Genomic DNA, 18,093 nt, shown 5'->3' with positions numbered 1-18,093 from the left:
CCCCACACACACCCCCTGTTCAAGGAGAGAAGATATAAATTCTACTTCTTGATGGGGCTTGGCTAGGTTCTGGACGAGCCTGTGAGACTTAAAATATTGTGTCCATTTTTGGAAAATACAATCTGGCTTGGTGATACAAGATGCATCTCAATTTCAAAGATGTAAAAAAGGAGGGAGAGGAGTGATGGGCTTGTTAAAATTGATGAAATTTGTTAGTTGGAATGCAAGTCCTCTATCCCACTCAACTGCTTGCACCCCTCCTTGCCCCTAATTTATTGCAGCCATTATTAATCATGGTACTCATTTTCTCTGAGCCTCACAAGCTTTATTACACAATTAGGAGCTACTACCAACTGTTGGTGATCCCCTGGGGAGTCCAGCTAGTCTCCTGGACCAGGCATTACCTCAGTGTGGACCCCCTCAGTCCTTGGGTCTAGTTTTTGGTATCCCACACAATGATGGGGGTCTCCTGCATGAGACCATCCATATAAACCAAACATGCAAAAACAAAATGGCACTTCATTTGTATACCATGAGAAGTGAGCCTCTTAGCTACCACAATGCTTAGGCTTGCCAGTAGGTGTACCTTCTGTCAACTTACCTCATGTGCTGCATTGCTTCCTGTGAGGGCCAGATTAGAAGCAGACATTCACAGCATTTAGAAATAATTCATCCAGGCCTCAGTACAACCTAAAAACCCAACTTAGATATTGTGTACATTTTAGTGTACTTGTTTCCATTCTTCTTTAGCATAAACATGTGGCACTTTGCTAGGGGTGGTGGTAAACTATCAAAATATTTTGGTAAGGGATCCCTGGAATAATTCTGATCATGGGGTCTAGGCCCTTCTAGGCAAGTGCTACTTTGTAAAGACATGTTTTCCTTTGGTCACCAGATTGTCCCCTAAAGTAGGTGAAGCAGCAAATAGGCTTTGGATACAAGGCTGGTTTATGCAACCTGAGTATAATATCTCAATCTGCATTCAGTCGCTATGGCTAATTTGGAAAATAAGTGGGCAGTTGGCTTTTAGCTATGTTCCTTAAAAAGGACTGGTGGTTTTTTTTTTGCCCAGGGAGACCTCATCCCTGCAGGTCCACCCTTGTTGTCTTGTGTAGCCCCACCTCATTAATCTGGGTGGGATTAGGCTGCCAGAGCTGCACAGAGCTGCACAGAGCTCTCCCTCAGAGCTGGGCCATGCCCAGCAGTCCCTATAAGCCAGGGGGCCTGGTGTTGCCTCCTGAGAGAGCCTGGGTGCACTGAGCCCATGCTGTTCTTAGACCTGCTGGGATCTGCTCATGGAAGTCCTGTCCCACATCCAGACAGCTGAGGACTCAGGGCTGCTAGGACGGTGCCCCCACCCCACTCCACCCACACCCCTCTACGCTGCCTGGAGTGGGGGGCAGTTCTTTGGCCAGTAGAATCGCCCCTTCGTCTGTCCCACAGGGCTAGGGTGGACAAGTAGCTGCACAAAAACTCTCTTTTATCCAGATCCTGCAAATCTGTGTCACTGTATCGGGATCTAGAGGGAAGAAGATCTGCCTGTCCTTAACCTTGAACCAGAAAAGTGGGTGGTTCCTAATCAGAACAACACAGAGAAAGCAGATGCACATTGGCCTCACAAGGCCATGGCCATTAATGTCCATAGGTTTTGTATATTTTCCATCAACCATCAAGTTTGAATGCAGGAATAGATTCTGGCTGTGTTTTAAGTCATAAAGGGAGATTCAGGATAAACACAACCTCTGCTGCCAGGGAAAACACAGATGTCAGAAACAGCTATGGCTGTGACCAAATACGGCTGCATTTATTTATGTAGTAGCACTGAAGCAATTTTCAGGAAGGATTTTTTTAACAACTGAACTTTGTTTCTGGTGGTCCTGATCCAACTTTGTCCTTAAGTCAACTTAAAGCCAGATCATCCAGCAGTGCCCTTCACACAACATTCAATACGTATAGATTGGTGATAAAAAAAATTATGAAATTATGGCAAAACCCCCAAATTATTTTTATTTAAAAATCAAATTATTTTTATTTCTCTCTTCCAAACATCTAGGTTGGCAGTCTAGGCTGCTATGGTGGCTTCATAACGAGAGACCTGACCCTATCTTGTTTTTCTACCATCTTCCTTATGTATCTTTTACCTCATCATCCATCATCACTGGGGCTGTTCCAGCTCCAACCATCACATCCACATTCCAACCATCAAGAAAGTAAGAAGAGAAAGGCTACCCTGTCACTTAAGGAATATCACTTCTGCTTTCATTTCTTTGGCCATGGTTGGTCGCATGGCCACACCTGCCATAGAAAGGTTGAGAAACAGACTTATTCTGTGCAATGGTATACTCAACTCACATCCAGGAGTTCTGAGAAAGACAGGGGAATGAATATTAGGAGACCTAATGGATTTGGCCAGTGTCACAGAATAATAGTCTAGCATAACACATCCCTAAGTTCTCCCATGAGGTGAAAACCAGGGAGTGATCAATTCATATTTCCTCAGGCTGGATCTAGATCTTGGCAACCAATATACACTTTTGGGAATTGCATCTTCTCCCTCAGCTAGTATAGACATGACACAGTGGAATTACTTGTTTTCCTGACTTGTTAAATCTTTTATTATCCTTTACATACATTTAATGGAAGCCTAGCCCTGTACAAAAATATGAAAGGGAAGTTCTCCCTAAAACTGAAACTGATCTTCTATCCTAAATTTCTTTCCTGGAAAATTTGTGTTTACTTAATAACAAATTGTGTCAAATTCTAAGCACTGCTTCTGTCCACTGGGCAGTGCAAAGACTTGGAATACAACATGAGTGGAACACTTGACCTCATGCATTTCCATAAACTCACAAACGAAACTTGAAGGGAAAACAATGTATTTATGATTCAGTGTATAGGTCTCTGCCTAAAATTGCTTTTGTTGGTAACTTAGGTGGATAAATTTTGTGTAGATACAGAAAAAATAATTTGTTAATACTGAAGAACTGTCCCTCACACAAAATGATTTCATCCTTTTTCTATGTAAGAACAACCAAAAGGTTTCTGGCAGATACTCAGGGCTTTCAATTATGCCGAGGTACTATAAGATCTGCCTCTTAACAGCTTTTAGTGAATTGTCTTCCCTCTGGGAAGGAGTCACTCTCTCCTAGGGCTGTGCTTTCTGAATCCCAGGCCTTTGTTACACCTAAAGACCCTGTGGTGTGCTGCCCCCTTGTGGGAAAGTGTGGGCATTGGGGATCACAGAAGAGAATAGATTTTGCCCTTCAGATGCAACTGGAAAACCTTCATTGTTCAATTCACAGCAGGCACACAAGTCAAACTGGACCGCAAGAAAGACATTATCTTATAGAAATTTCTTCTAAAAATGAGAGTGTATTTACGAGGAGAAAAACACTTTACAGCATGGCTAAGCTTGTACACAATGGATTTATTAGCCAAAACTTGTATAATTAGATTTATTATAGATTCAACCTTTTAGTGCACCATGAGAGCTGACTTCCAAAAGGAAACATTTAGCTTTTTATAAAGTGGGACATTATCTTGTAAAGTCAATAATCTATGCCCCACCTCCTATCACCCATTCATTCTGTAAGTTCTAATTGTAATACTAAGTATTTCTCCAAGTAAAGACCTCTTTATACCATCGGCTATCTTCCTGCAAATATTCTAGAATCCCCCCCTTCCTTGTTCCATATTTTCATGGGGTATAGTCACTGATTTTACAAGCTATTTCTGCACGAACAACTCAATGAGCAGGAGCCCTGCATCTGTCCACTTTTGGCACTGTGACCACACAGCTAAAACAGGCAGCACAAAGTAAAGTGTGGTCAAAAGAGATTCACAATTCTCCCTCACACAAGAGGCTGAAGACACTCACATTTCCTGCTCATTTTAAGTCTTCAACTTTTCTTCCTTCCCCCTAAGAATGCTCCCACTGGGGTTTTTGTAGCAAAACAGAAAGTCAGCTCTGGAAGAGGCCTTTGAGTCTGCTGAGCCCCATCCCTCCGTTTGTATACAGACTCAGGAGCTGCATCTCCTGACCCCCTCATCCAGTGCTCTTCATCCTGCACCACCTGGAGGCTGTTCCATGCTCCATCCACCCTCCCACCCCCCCACCCCCCACCCCCGCCGAGAACCAGGGTACCTTTCAGTCTACCAAGCCAGAAACTGAGATCAGGTGCACAAACAACACCACCTTCAGAGGTGATAAGGGTAAGCAAATAAATACCAGCGAGGAACAGAAGCAGAGTTTGGCTCTCAGCACCCTGGAGAGAAGTGTTTGATCTGGGCTGAGCACATCCCTTATCTGGTGAGAAACCACATTCACACTCAGAGGGAGCCTGAGCTTGCAGCAAGCACATCTGGAACCCTATGAGTGCTGACCTGGTCCTCACACCAGATGAACAATGGATTAGGGGCAACTGTTACCACCCACCCAGGGGTCCCTGAACTCCTGGGAGATCATAAGCTAAACATTCCAAAGAAGACAGAGCCAAAGTTCTCAGCTGAAGAGTCCTGGTGGCCTCAGTCTCTCCTCATCCACTAAGGGCCTCTGGGGCATGCCATGGATTTTCCAAGTCTGCCCAGTAAAGCTTCTTAGAAGTGTCATAAGCCTCATTCTCTCTCTCACCGTTCAAGTTACTGAAGCTGAAGAAAACAGTGAAGAATGAACCCAGGGAGAAAACCATTAGCGTGTCTTTAAAGAGACTTGACTAAGATGACGTACATACAGATAATAATAGTGACAATAATAGCAGCTAATGTTTACTGAGCATTTACTATATGCCAGGCACTATACTAAGTGTTTCTCCTTCAATCCTCACCACAAAACTTTAAGGTCAGTACTATTGTTGAAATTTGCAATTGAAAAATAGGATTCAGGAGATTAAGAGACTTGCTCAAAATCCCACAGCTAGGACACAGGAGATCCAGGAGTAGAAACATGGTTTATCGATCCCCTAGAACCCAGACTCTTAACCTCTTCTTTTTCATATATTGGTGTAAGTTGTTTGATGCATTTTCCCCCCCATCTGTTTTGCTACATTAAGGATAAAAGTCCTGTGAAATAGTGTTATCACAGTGAATGGAGCCTTTAGCAGGGATTTTCATGAGAGCAGGAGAGATGGAGGGAGCATTGATTGAGAGCAGGAGAGATGGTGGGAGCATTGATTGAGTGCAGGATTGGGAGGGGGGCGGGAAGGAAAATGTGTTCTAGCATAGACTGGGCGCTGGCTTCCTTTCCACCCTCGGCACAGCCCTGTTTTCTCCCATTACGCAGGCAGCAGTGGCCTCCCCTGCCTACTCTTTCCTCCTCCCTCAATAACAGGAACCCATTTCTATTGTAGCACACAATAAAGATTATGCTTGCCAGCCTCTCTTTTAGCTAGTTGTGGCCACTACGGTGAGCATGGGCTTACACTCCAGGGACAGCAGAATACAGAGCATGAGGAGCCTGGGGACAGATGGTACCATCACACCTGCCTGAGGCTGTTTACTTCGACTTCTTCCACATGATGGACAAATGCACTTGTTTTGTGTTTAAGTTCATAACTTGGGATTTTCTCTTGTATGCATGGATACCTAGTCCTCACTATTAACTTCTTTTTTTCTTTTTATAAAGGGATTCCCAGAATCCCTCTCCTGGCCCACGTGACATGAAAACATACAGGAAAGGGAATTCTGGTAAGTGTAGTTCAGCCTAGCCAGGTTGGGATATTATAAAGCTACCTCAGGTAGCTCATGGAACTGAAGGAAGAGCTGAAAAATCAGGCTGTGGACAGGAAAGAAAGCAAGGCAGCTCTGGGGATCTGGCAGATGACACTCCTATTTTCTCTATGTCTCAGAGTCACCTCCATCTGTATTCCCTCCTTGTACTGTTCAAATTCTCAGGACACAGTCTCATTGGCTGGTGAGGTCATGTGCTCATGCCTTGACCAAAGGAGAACAGACTCCTTGATTGACTGTCCAAATAACAATCCATGAAATGGTGGAGTGGTGGTACCCCAGAGGGAAATCAAAGTGCTGTTTTAAGAATAGGGGTGTGCATGCCGTAAAGGCAGACACAGTGGATACCCATTGCACCTGTTATTGGTCTGGATTGACTGCATTTTCAAGCAGGCTCTCCCTACGTGGTAGCTGAAGAGACCGAGTGTATATCAGCTCAACTGAGCAGCCCCTGTGGGCAGAAGGCATGTTCCCCTACCAGATCCAGTAGAGATCTTGGGATCAAGGTTCATTGGCCTTGCTGGTCCCAGGGCTTCCCTAAGCTAACTTGTGATGGTCAAGGACAACAAGTGCTCCCATTATTTAGGCCCAAGCCCACAAAGTCCAGACAATGTGGAGAAGATCGGGTGGTTCCTATACCAAAGTGAGGCTACTATCACTACAAGATGCAGGGGAATGGCAACTGGGCAAGCCAAAACAGCATGCTTGGGGAGGCTTGGCCCCAGCCCTGCTCTTCACATGCTGCAGGTCTAGCTTGAGGCCTGTACTTGCAAAACCAGCAACTGAGACAGCCTCTTGCAAATCTAAAAGATCAGACCTATGAGGAAACCAGCACAGAAGACACGAGAGCATGAGTAAGGGAAACAGAGTAACCAGGATGAGGGTGGGCAGAACCCTGAAAAGCATATAGAAACAAAGACCTCAAGATCCCTGGGTGGGGAACAAGCATACATAATTGTTTGATGTTGGATACAAGAGCAGACATCACCAACCGATAAATAACTTGCATAAGAGTCATTCCAGTAATAGCTGCAATTCTCAGCCCATGGACATTCTCATTAGTAACCATTGGGGAAGACCTGGCTACATTTCTGGGCCCCCTGGGCCTCCTGCCCTCATAGCTCTATCAGGAGCAGCCTGAGTAAGCAAGGAGAAAAATGGGACCTGTTAATTAGTATAGCTCCCATGTGCCTGCCTGCCATGGGGAAAGGACACCCAAGAGGGCCTGGTCCCTCAGGCTGGGCTGTTATTTACCAGGCCCAGTGAGGCCCGAGGCAGGAGCACTCCAGTGACCCTGGTGCTAGTCTCCAAGGAGAAGCAAACTCTGAAGCAAGATGCAAGGCAGTGCAAACCCAGTGAGTCAAGCACCCAGTGGCAGCCATGAGGTCTGCTCTGCATACAACAGGTAAAGGCCTCTTAGAGAGAGTATTCCAATCCACATGCCAGGGCTCCTCCCCTCTAAGCATGACCACCTGTCCTGGGATGTTGCTGGGCTTTTAGTTAAAAACCCAGAAAAGTGCCAGGTAGACCAGGAGGAGTTGGTCATTCTATCCACCTTCTAGGACTGAAGTATCCTCTGACAATTCAGAGGAGCTGACCAGGAGGAGCTTGAGTGTGTATGTGAGGGGAGAAAAAGTCAACAGGGATAATTTGGACTTTGCTCACCCATGCTTTGGGGGCCTTAAAAATAAGGAAGGAAGCAAAATTGTCTGCCTGGTTTGTCATTCGCTTCAAGGCAGGTGACACCATCTTTGCCATCAAAGTACTTGCAAGCTAAGAGAGGTGTCCCACAACAAATTCAGAGGGGAAGCAAAAATGCTGCTCACAGATCATTCATGGTCCAAAAAAGCATGTGCTCCCAGTCAGATAAAGAGGAAAATAATTAATAAAATGTTGTCAAGGAGGGAGACCTACCTCTTCCTTGACGCACAGGTCCTGTCCTGTCAGTAAACTGAACAGATACTTTCCTGAGGATCTGATATGTGTCAGAAGAATTATACTCTTTTATTATGTAATTATGCCCACTCCAGAAAGTAGAGGTTATTATCCCCATTCTACCGATGAGGAAACCAAGGCTCAGAGCAGTTGAGCAAATTGCTTCAGGTGACACTGCTAGAATGTAGTAGATCCAGGACTTCCCTCAGTTCTTCTGCTCTGTATCTGTTGTCCCTTCTCCTGCAGCAGGCTAAATAAGTCAGGTACTAATACATTACTCACAACAGAGATCCCCTGGGTTTGATTGCATTGACTGTGAACCTTTGACGCACTTGCTTTCCATTTGACAAATTCTACAGGACCTCATGTAGATGAAGAAGGAATTTTATTTGCTGTCTTTACCAGTGAAAGTGGGACTTGGTTTGGGACTCAGGCACTGTCCGTAACACCTGTCATCTGCAGGGTGGGTGTTCTTGATATGGGATGGGAGAGGACCCTGGGGAGGGAGGTGATGGGCCATTACAATGGTCAGGAAGGATCCTTTGGGGATATGTGAAGAAGTCACTCCTGCTTGATCCTCACCAGGGACAGGAGCAGACTCAGTTGCCAATAAAGTCCCATTAATCTTTAGAAGGCTACAGCCATCACATTTATTCTATAGCAAATACGGATTGTTAAGCTAACTGGACCATAACTTAGAACAGTAGTCTCTAAATTGTGCCTTTTGTATTCATCACTGTAATAAAATTGTCTAATTGGAAAAGTCCACATTGACAAATCAACAGGAAGCACATTGATTTAATAGTAGCTCTGAATTATTAATTCTTCAATTTTTTATTCCATAGAGCTATTACATTTTCATCAGATGGACCTTCTCTTAAAGAGGGCCAAAGGGTTATTCTGAAAAATTCCTGAGACTGAAGTAAGGAAGTTTTATGGGTGCTGTGAAAAGCCATTTGGTTTTTTGTATGCACTGCTGTGTGTGTGTGTGTGTGCGCGCACGTGCACACACGCATGTGTGTGTGCACGTACATGTGTGTGTGTGTGTTTCTAGACTGATTTTCTTAGGTGATCTGAGCCAAAGATGGGAATTTAAAGTTTGCTCTGTTATTTCTGTGGACTGAGATTACCATTTGGGGAAGAAGAGATGGGAATCGATATAAAAGATCACATACCTGGCCACACTAACCCCTCTGAGGACAGTCCAATTTGGGCACAGGCAAGCTTACTGTGGTGATAATCCATAGCACATGACTAGGCCCATAACAAAGACTGGCTTATTGGTTAAATGATTGAATGGGACACTGTTGGTTAGGAACTGCATTCCTAACTGCATGTGACAAAGACTCTTGAATATAGTGGTTTATTCTCTTATATAATGGCAGTCAAGATGCTGGCAGTCTAAGGTTGTGTGGTGAAACCACATTATTCAGCCTCCCTTCTTTCTTTTCTCTAATCCCTAGTACATACATCATTTCTAATGTTCTTCTCTATGGAATGCTAGCCATAAAACCACTGCAAGGACACTGGGGTGGCCCAGTTGGTTGAGCATCCTACTCTTGATTTCCGCTCAGGTCATGATCTCATGGTTTGTGGGATAGAGCCCCATGTCAGGCTCTGTGCTGACAGTGTGGAGCCTGCTTGAGACTCTCTCTCTCTCCCTCACTTTCTGCCCCTCCCCTATTCGTCCACATGCATGCTCTCTCTCAAAATAAATAAATAAACATTAAAAAAAAACCCACTACATATGTTGGAAGAAGGCATAAAGGCAGAAGGGCAGAAAGTGGCATAACTTCCAGTAAGCAATATTGCATGATATTCTAGTAACACTGCCACTCACAGCTCAGGGGCCAGAGATAGTCATGTGGTCATACTTCACTGAAAGTAAGGGTATGAAGTGTAGCCTTTAGGTAGGCATACCACCATTCTGAAATAAATTAGGGAATCCCTACTCAGGAATTAGGGAAAATGGACATCAATTTTGCATTAGTAGTTTGTTACAAAACACCATTAGTATGGCTTTTGGGGGAGACAGATTGGCAACATCTACAAAAATGTTAAATATTCATATTCTTTAAACTAAAAAAAACTATTTTCAATGCATTTTTTAGAGAGAGAGAGTGCAAGAGGGAGAAAGAGAGAAAGAGAGAGAGAGAGAAAGAGAGAGAGAGAGAAAGAGAAAATCTTACGCAGACTCCATGCTCAGTGCAGAGCCTGTTGTGGGGCTTGATATCATGACCCTGGGATCATGACCTGAGCTGAAATCAAGAGTTGGACACTCAACTGACTGAGCCATACAGATGACCCTAAAAATTTTATTTTTAGAAGTCCTTTATATATATTTACTCTCACATATGTAAATACACAAAAATGTATATATGTGCTTATTATAGCACAGCACTATTTATAATATCAAAAAATTATAAACAGGGGGTGCCTCAGTGGCTCAGTCGGTTAAGTGTCTGACTCTTGACCTCAGCTCAGGTCATGATCTCATGGTTCATGAGATCAAGTCCCATATTGGACTCTGCACTGGCACCGTGGAGATTGCTTGGGATTCTCTCTTTCTCTCTGTCCCTCCTCCACTCTTTCTCTCTCTCTCTCTCTCTCAAAATAAATAAACACTAAAAAAAACTGGAAACAAACTAAATATCCATCAACAAATTGTCCAAGAAACTATAATATACACTATGGGATATTATGGAGCTATGAAAAAAGAATAAGATGACTAGAAGTACTGAGATGGATATAAGGTATTACTACATTAAAAAGCAAGTTGCAGAATACTACACATATTATAATAAGTGCAATATTATCTCATTAGTAGAGTTTTTAAATGTGTATTTAGTTATTTTTTGAGATAGAGTGGGCAAGGGAGGGAGGGAGAGAGAGAGAGAGAGAATGAGAATAAATCCCAAGAAGAGTTCCGACATGGGGCTTGATCCCACAAACCGTGAGATCATGGCCTGAGCAAAAATCAAGAGTTGGACGCTCAACCAACTGAGCCACCCAGGTGCCCCTAGTAGAGTTTTATTATATATATTTCTGGAGGTGTATCAAAATCTTTGTGGACAGAGGAAGGAGCCTGTGTTATTTGAAAGAGCTGCCACTAGGGCGCCTGGGTGGCTGTTGGTTAAGCATCTGACTTCAGCCCAGATCATGATCTCACAGTTCATGAGTTTGAGCCCCACGTTAGGCTCTGTGCTGACAGCTCAGAGCCTGGAGTCTGCTTCGGATTCAGTCTCCCTCTCTCTGCTCCTTCCCCAGCTCACACTCTGTCTCTCCCTCTCTCTCAAAAATAAATAAACATTAAGAAGAAAGAAAGAAAGAAAGAAAGAAAGAAAGAAAGAAAGAAAGAAAGAAAGAAAGAGCGAGCTGCTAGAAACTCTAAAAGAGAGAATCAGAGTTAATGACTGTGAGCTGAACCCCTGATAACAAATAAATGAGTGGAGTCCATGGTCAGAGAAAGTGTTACCAATCTGGTTTTCAGAAGAGTTCTGCTTGTACCAAATTTTCACCAAAATGTTGGGTAGGCCAATCAGATGTAAAGTCTCTGTGGCACGCTTTAATGATGAAACTGGGGTGGTTCCTGGCAAGATGGTGAACCAGATATCCTGATGTACTGCAATGGTGCTGCATCCAGGGGATGACATGCTTTTTAATACACTGACCTCTCACCAGAAACAAAGGGAACTTTCCAATGAAAATAAGCAAAAGAAGAACATACAAACATGCATAGTAAGCTAAAACCAGGATCGAGAAAGGAAAGAAAACTGTAAATTTGGAAGATAAATGCCAATGCCAGTCACAAATGCAGGGACTGGAAGCTAAAGTCACCCTGCTGCTGGAGCCCATTCCCTCATTAAGAAGGTTAAAGCTGTCTCCTATTGGTGGTACACATGACTCTAGGAATAAGTAAATGCAAATCCATTTTGGACAAGGTGTCATTAATTCAGGTTTACAGGATTCTCACAGATTATGTAAAACTAAAAAAAAAAATCACAATAAAAAAATTACCAAACAAGACATAATGATTATATCACTTAGAACTAAATGTAACATCACATGGCAAAAAACCCCAAATAATGGTGGCTGAAACATGTGTTTATTTGTTTTCATATTAAACAAACCAAGAAGTAGGTATTCAGGGAAGGTTTATCACAAATTCATCAGGGACCTGTTTTCTTATGGTTCATGAACCCTCTGAGATCTTGGTTATGATCATTATTCTTGTGATCCCAGGTGGCTGCTGGAGCTCCAGCTATCCACATTCCAGACCATTATGGAAGGAAGGACAAGAAAAGCATAACTATTCTCTTTAAAAACATATTTTGGAAGTTGTACATAGCACTTCCACTTAGAACTTATTGGCAAAATTCTAATCCCAAAGGTCACATCTGGATGTCAAAACAAAAACTAGGGAGTTTAAACTGGCTGGCAATAAGCATGGCTAAAAATTAGTATTTTCATTCCTAGGAAGGAATGGAAGAATGGATACTTACTGACCACTAGCAGTCTTTGACATAATGAATATATAGTAGGCTGAAAACTGGGCCCCCAAAATATCCCAGACCCAATCCCTGGATCCTGTGAACATTACCATGAAAAAGGGGACTTTGCAGCTGGAAACTAAGATTAAGATTGAGATGGGGCAATTATCCTGGATTATCCAAGTAGACCTTAGATGCAATCACAAGTATCCTTAAAAGAGGAAAGAAGAAGGAGATTTGACTACAGAAGTAGGACATGTCATGATGGAAGCAAGAGTGATGCAAGGCAGGGGTCCCAAGCCAGGGAATGAGGGCAGCCTCCAGAAGCTAGAAAAGAGAAGGAAATCGATTCTGCCCTAGAGCATCCGGAAAAAAGCAGCCCTTTCAATACCTTGGCTTTAACCAAGTAATTTTGGACTTCTGGCTTCCAGAAATGTCAGAGAATGAACTTGCACTGTTTTAAATCACTAGTTTTGTGATCATTTGTTATAGCAGTTATAGAAAACTAATAAAAAGAGTCAGAAGAAACAAAAACCAAATATAGTGCTCCTTCAAGAGTTCAGATGTTGTAATGATCAGATACTGTAAACACTTTATTTTTAATTTTTATTTTTATTTGAGAGTGAGAGAGGCAAAGGGAGGGGGGAGGAGAGGGGGGAGGAGAGGGAGGCAAGGATGGAGGGAGGGAGGGAGGGAGAGAGAGAGAGAGAGAGAGAGAGAGAGAGGGAGGGAAAATCCTAAGCAGGCTCCACACTCACCATGGAGCTCAACATGGGGCCCAATCCCATGACCCTGAGATCATGACCTGAGCTGAAATCAAGAGTTGGATGCTCAACCAACTGAGGCAGCTATGTGCCTCTGGAAACACTTAAAAGAAAGTTCAAATATAATTTAAAGATAAAAAATTTTCATGTTAAAAATGTGTGTGGAAGAGACTATCAACAATGACCTAGAAATCAGAAATGGAATCCATTTCAGAAATGAAAGATTATAATCTTGTTATGAATAACAAATGGATGGGTTAAACAGAAGATTATAAATGGCTGAAAAAAGAATTGATAAGCTATAGAAAAGAGCTGAGGAAATTATCTGTAAAACTGTGCAGAGACATGGGGAGATGAGAAGGATGACATGTAAGTTAAACAGTATGGAAGATAGAAAGGGCAAGAGAGGAGAGACAATGTTTGAGGTGATAAAATATGATGAAAGCCATGAATCCACAGTTACAGGAAGACCAACACATAGCAGGCAGAATAAAAAAAAAATCTACACCTACACACATTTGTATGATTCCACAAAATGCCAAAGATCTTAAAAACAGCTGGAGAAAAAGGATCACCTATAAAAGAAAGGCAAGTGGGGTGACAGTCAACTTCTCAGTAACAACAAAGGAAAAGAGACCAATAGAATATCTTCCAGCTCATTAACATACTGTCAAAATGAGACTGTAGTTCAGGAAAGGTATTTTTTTTAAAAACAAGAGCTAAATAAATGTATCTTCAGAGTACAAAGAATGAGAGAATTTACAATGAATGGTTCTTAACTAAATGAATTTCTAAAGGATATCATTCAGGAAGAAGAAAAATTATCTCAGTAGGAAGGCCAGAAATATAAGCAGGAATGATAAGCAAAAATACCTGGTAAACATGAAGGCTAAACTGAGGTAAATGTGAACAAACATTATCTGGATATGATTAATAATATAATACAAATATAATAATATAATGATATACAAATACAAGTTGAAATCAAATGAGATACTACCCACCCACTATCTTAGCAAACACGAAGAAGCCTGACAATACCTAGTGTTGGTGAGAATGTGGAACAAGGACTCCTACAAATGGCTGAAGAGTGTAGACTGGTGCAAACACTTTGGAAATTACTTTGACCCTGCAACACCCTAGAGAAATTCTTGCACATATGGACTTGATGACAAGTTCAAAAATGTTCATAATAGCGTTGTCTGCAACAGCAGAAACTGGAGACAATCCAAATGCCCTTCAATGGAGAATGTACAAATAAACTGTGGTCTATTTTCACAAATGGAGTCCAGCAGTGAAAACGATGACAACACAGTCAACTGACACAATAGGGATGAATTTTAGAAACATGTTGAATTAAAAAAATTTTTTTTACATTTATTTATTTTTGAGAGACAGAGTGTAAGCAGAGGAGGGGCAGAGAGAAAAGGAGACACAGAATCTGAAGCAGGCTCCAGGCTCCAGCACAGAGCCTGACGCGGGGCTCAAACCCATGAACTGTGAGATCATGACCTGAGCCGAAGTCAGACACTCAACTGACTGAGCCACCAGGGGCCCCTAGAAACATAATGTTGAATTTTAAAAAACGTAAGTCATGAGAGATTATGTATAATATGATTCTACTTTTTAAAAGCTCAAAATCCACACTAAAACTATAATTTTAAGGATATCTACCTATGTGGTAAAGGCTGTTTTACATGCCTAGAGGGTGATAAACACAAAATGGTGATTTCTTCAGGGAGTTAGGCTGGAGATGGAATGAATAGGAGCAAGTAAGTCACTTCAAAGATATTGGTAGTGATGGAGCTTTAAAGTTGCATGGTGGCTTATGTTATTATTATGCTTTGTAACATACATGCCTTATTTATACACTTTATGCATCAATTATTACGCAACAAAATAAAAAAAATAGTGAGGGTCTGGCTCAAAGCCAGATTGCCTGGGTTTCAGGCCTGGTGCTACTACTTAACTGGTTGTGTGACTTTAGGTAAATCCCTTAACCCCTTAAATCCCAGGATTCTCACCCTTAAAATAAGGACAACGATAGTTCCTATCATCCAGAGTTGTTATGAGGTTTGTATAAGATAATGCTTGTAGAGCACTTACTAAGTGCTCAGTAAATGTAAGGAGCAGTTATTGTGATTACTCTTATTTTGGTCACTGTGTGCAATTGAGCTCTGCCAGTGTGCAATCCAGTCAGCTTCACCTCTACTTCCCCAGTACATCTCCTTTTTCATGCCCAAATCCTTACCCTCTCCTCCCTACTCCCACATACAAATATGAGCATGGGCAGCATCTAGAGCTTGTCTGACAGAGCATTTAAAAGCACACATATGGATGCCAAGAAGGGAATCCTAAGCATGAAGAGACAGAATATTCTTTGTGTTAAGGCCCAGCAGATGTGGCTTTTGCTTCAGAATGTGTTTGGATGGTTCTGTTTGGCTCTTTATAAAACTCTGAATGACTAATGTATAAGTGATGCATCCTTAGGGTTGCAACCAGGACATTCAACTCTGACTAAATAAAACAAAAAGGCATCCCTTTAGGGAGATTTGGATGCGGATAGGGTCTGAATGGGCTGTGGAAAATGCTTCCAGAAGTGGGATCCCTGAGGAATAATGAAGGCGCAGTTGATCAGGGCAGTCTGACAAATCCTGCTAGAATCCTGGCAGCGAAAGTCTTGAGCTGAAAGTTCTGTTTCATTGTGCCTTAGGGAATGGAGAAAAATAAGTACAAACTCACCCTTTCCCTCCACTTTCTTCTTTTTTTAGCTCTCGTGTAGCACAGGCTGCTTGCATCTGGCTCAGGAACTAGGCATTTTGCAACCTGTTTTGTTGGAGTGCTTCCCTTTGTGTTCTCTGGAATTGCAGCTGGTTTCCTTGGCTGGAAACAAAGATGGAAAGAGAAGCTCATATCTAGCTGCCTTCACTCTCCTCCAATCCCCTAACTCAGTAAATACAATCCATGGCGTGATGCCTAATGTAGGTCTTCTGTCCATGCCTGCCGGCTCCCAATTCTTTCTCAGACTTTTGTCTTCTTTGGCTACTGCCACTGTTTCATGCAATGGGTTGGTGTGCATCCCCCTAAAAGATGTGCTGAAGTCTGTATTCGTCAGGGTTCTCTAGAGAAAAAAAAATCAACAGGAAGTAATAGAGATATATAGGAAGAGATTTATTATGAGGGACTGGCTCACATGATTATGGAGAATGAGAAGTCCTGTGATCTGCAGTTGGCATGCTGGAGGCCCATAAAAGCCCGTGGTATAGTTCCAGTCCTAACATGAAGGCTTGAGAACCATGAGCATCAGTGTCACTGGACAGGAGAAGATGGATGTACCAGTTCAAGCACAGAGAGCAAATCTGCACTTCCTCTATATTTTGGTCTAGTCAGACCCTCAACAGGCTTGATGCCTACCCATAATGGGGAAGGCAATCTCCTCTACTCAGCCCACTTATTCAAATATTAATCTCATCCAGAAATACCCTCGCAGACATGCCTAGAAATAATGTTTAACCAAATATCTGTATATGCATCCTATGGCCCAGTCAAATTGACATGTAAAATTAACTATACTCTGCCTCCCTGAAGCCTTACAACCTAGAAGTTAAGTCAATCATTAACCCTATTTTGTAGAAGAGGAAACAAAGGTTAAGGGTTTAAGTAGCTTGTCTGAGGTGACCCAGCTATAAAGCAGTAGAGCCAAGATTCAAGCCAGCATATCTGACTTCAGAGTTGGTGTTCTTGGCCCACTCAGTTGAGGCCCATCAAAGGTGAGGGACTGCAGTTGACCCACAGAATCTTAGTTGGCAGCTGTGCAATAGCCTTCATGGCCTCTCTGTTATGGTCCTTTTCTCAAACTTTGGCATATATAAGAATCATCTGGAAGACAGGCTCAGCCACTCATGCAAATTTCTATCCTCCCAAAAAGTCCCTTCTAGTAGGTCTGGGATGGGGCCCAGGAGTCTGCATTTTGAACCATGTAGCTCTATAGGATATCTGTCCAGTCAGGAATTACAGGATAAACTTACCTTTTTTTTTTTTTTAAAGTAGGCTTCAACTTGGGGCTTGAACTCACAACCCTGAGATCAAGACCTGAGCTGAGATCAAGAATTGGATGCTTAACCAACTGAGCCATTCAGGCAGCCCAGGATAAGCTTACTTTTAGACAGCATGTTACTTACCTTTTCAAATAATAAGCTGATGTGGTTTTAGGTGAAATAACGTTTCAATTAAAGCAAAGGATCAAACTGTTAATCTGAACAAAATATAATACATACATTCCAGGAAGTCCAAAGGCTGTTCAAAAGGTCTGAGAAACAGGTGGAAAATGGACTATTTATTGTATCTTTTTCAAATTAAAAATTGGACTCATTGCTTTAAATTTAGAAATATTTCACTCGAAAACACAACTGAGCCTATTTTTTGAAAAGGGAACATCTGTTTACAAGTTTATCTTATCACTACCAATTTCTGAATATATTGCCTTTTGTGTGGTCTCGGACCACATCTTTTGAAAAATGTATTTATTTCCATGCCCCTATGGTCCTGTCTACAGGCAGAAAGAACCACACTCTACAGGAGTGAGGCTGCTCCACACCTAGGGCCATTGTAACATGGATCGGGGAGGATACTTTCAACGAGGTAAGTGTTGTTCACCGTGTTGCAAACAGAATTAAGAGCCTCTCAATTACTCTTTCCATAGGAGGAGATTGCATTAATGTCCTATCCAGATTACATTTCTCCTGGGCTGGTGACTAGGACATTTCTTTGTCCAGATAATTGGTTGTTATATACTGCTCTTCTTGCTTGTTTAACCTCACTTGCTCTACCTACTTCTTCCTTCTTCCCACTGACAAACCTAGCCTTTATTGACAGATATAGTTTTCTGAAAAAAATCCCCAGGCTGGATGCTAGGTTGGTGACAAAAGAGTTCCAGCCCAGCCCTCTCTTCCCACTAGTTCTCTTTCCCTACCCCCAACCCCACCATCATGCTCCTTCCAAAGAAAAGTACCATTGCAGTTGGAAAATCTTAAACCAATTAGATTTTAAACCAATTAGTTATTAAATTGGGTCTCTTAAACCTTAATGAGGGTAGCTGTAAGTTTTAACATTTTACTTCAAGCCTATATATGATTTATTTCATACCTACTAAGTGTCAGACTGTACAGGGCATCAACGTG

The 18,093-nt window shown here is 42.3% G+C and overlaps 1 long non-coding RNA gene across 5 annotated transcripts in view; it reads right to left on the bottom strand.

The window, feature by feature from the left end:
* Positions 1-18,093, bottom strand: part of LOC122237345 — an 84,773-nt gene that overhangs the window by 16,768 nt on the left and 49,912 nt on the right. For all 5 annotated transcript variants that reach the window (XR_006215780.1, XR_006215782.1, XR_006215781.1 and 2 more), the window contains one exon: positions 15,656-16,034. This is a non-coding gene — a long non-coding RNA (uncharacterized LOC122237345). The remainder of the gene's footprint in view (positions 1-15,655; positions 16,035-18,093) is intronic.

The sequence above is a fragment of the Panthera tigris genome, chromosome A3 (assembly GCF_018350195.1).
Source record: "Panthera tigris isolate Pti1 chromosome A3, P.tigris_Pti1_mat1.1, whole genome shotgun sequence".
Lineage (NCBI taxonomy): Eukaryota > Metazoa > Chordata > Mammalia > Carnivora > Felidae > Panthera > Panthera tigris.
Note: the sequence above shows the minus strand (reverse complement) of the source record. Positions and strands in the feature narration are given on the sequence as shown.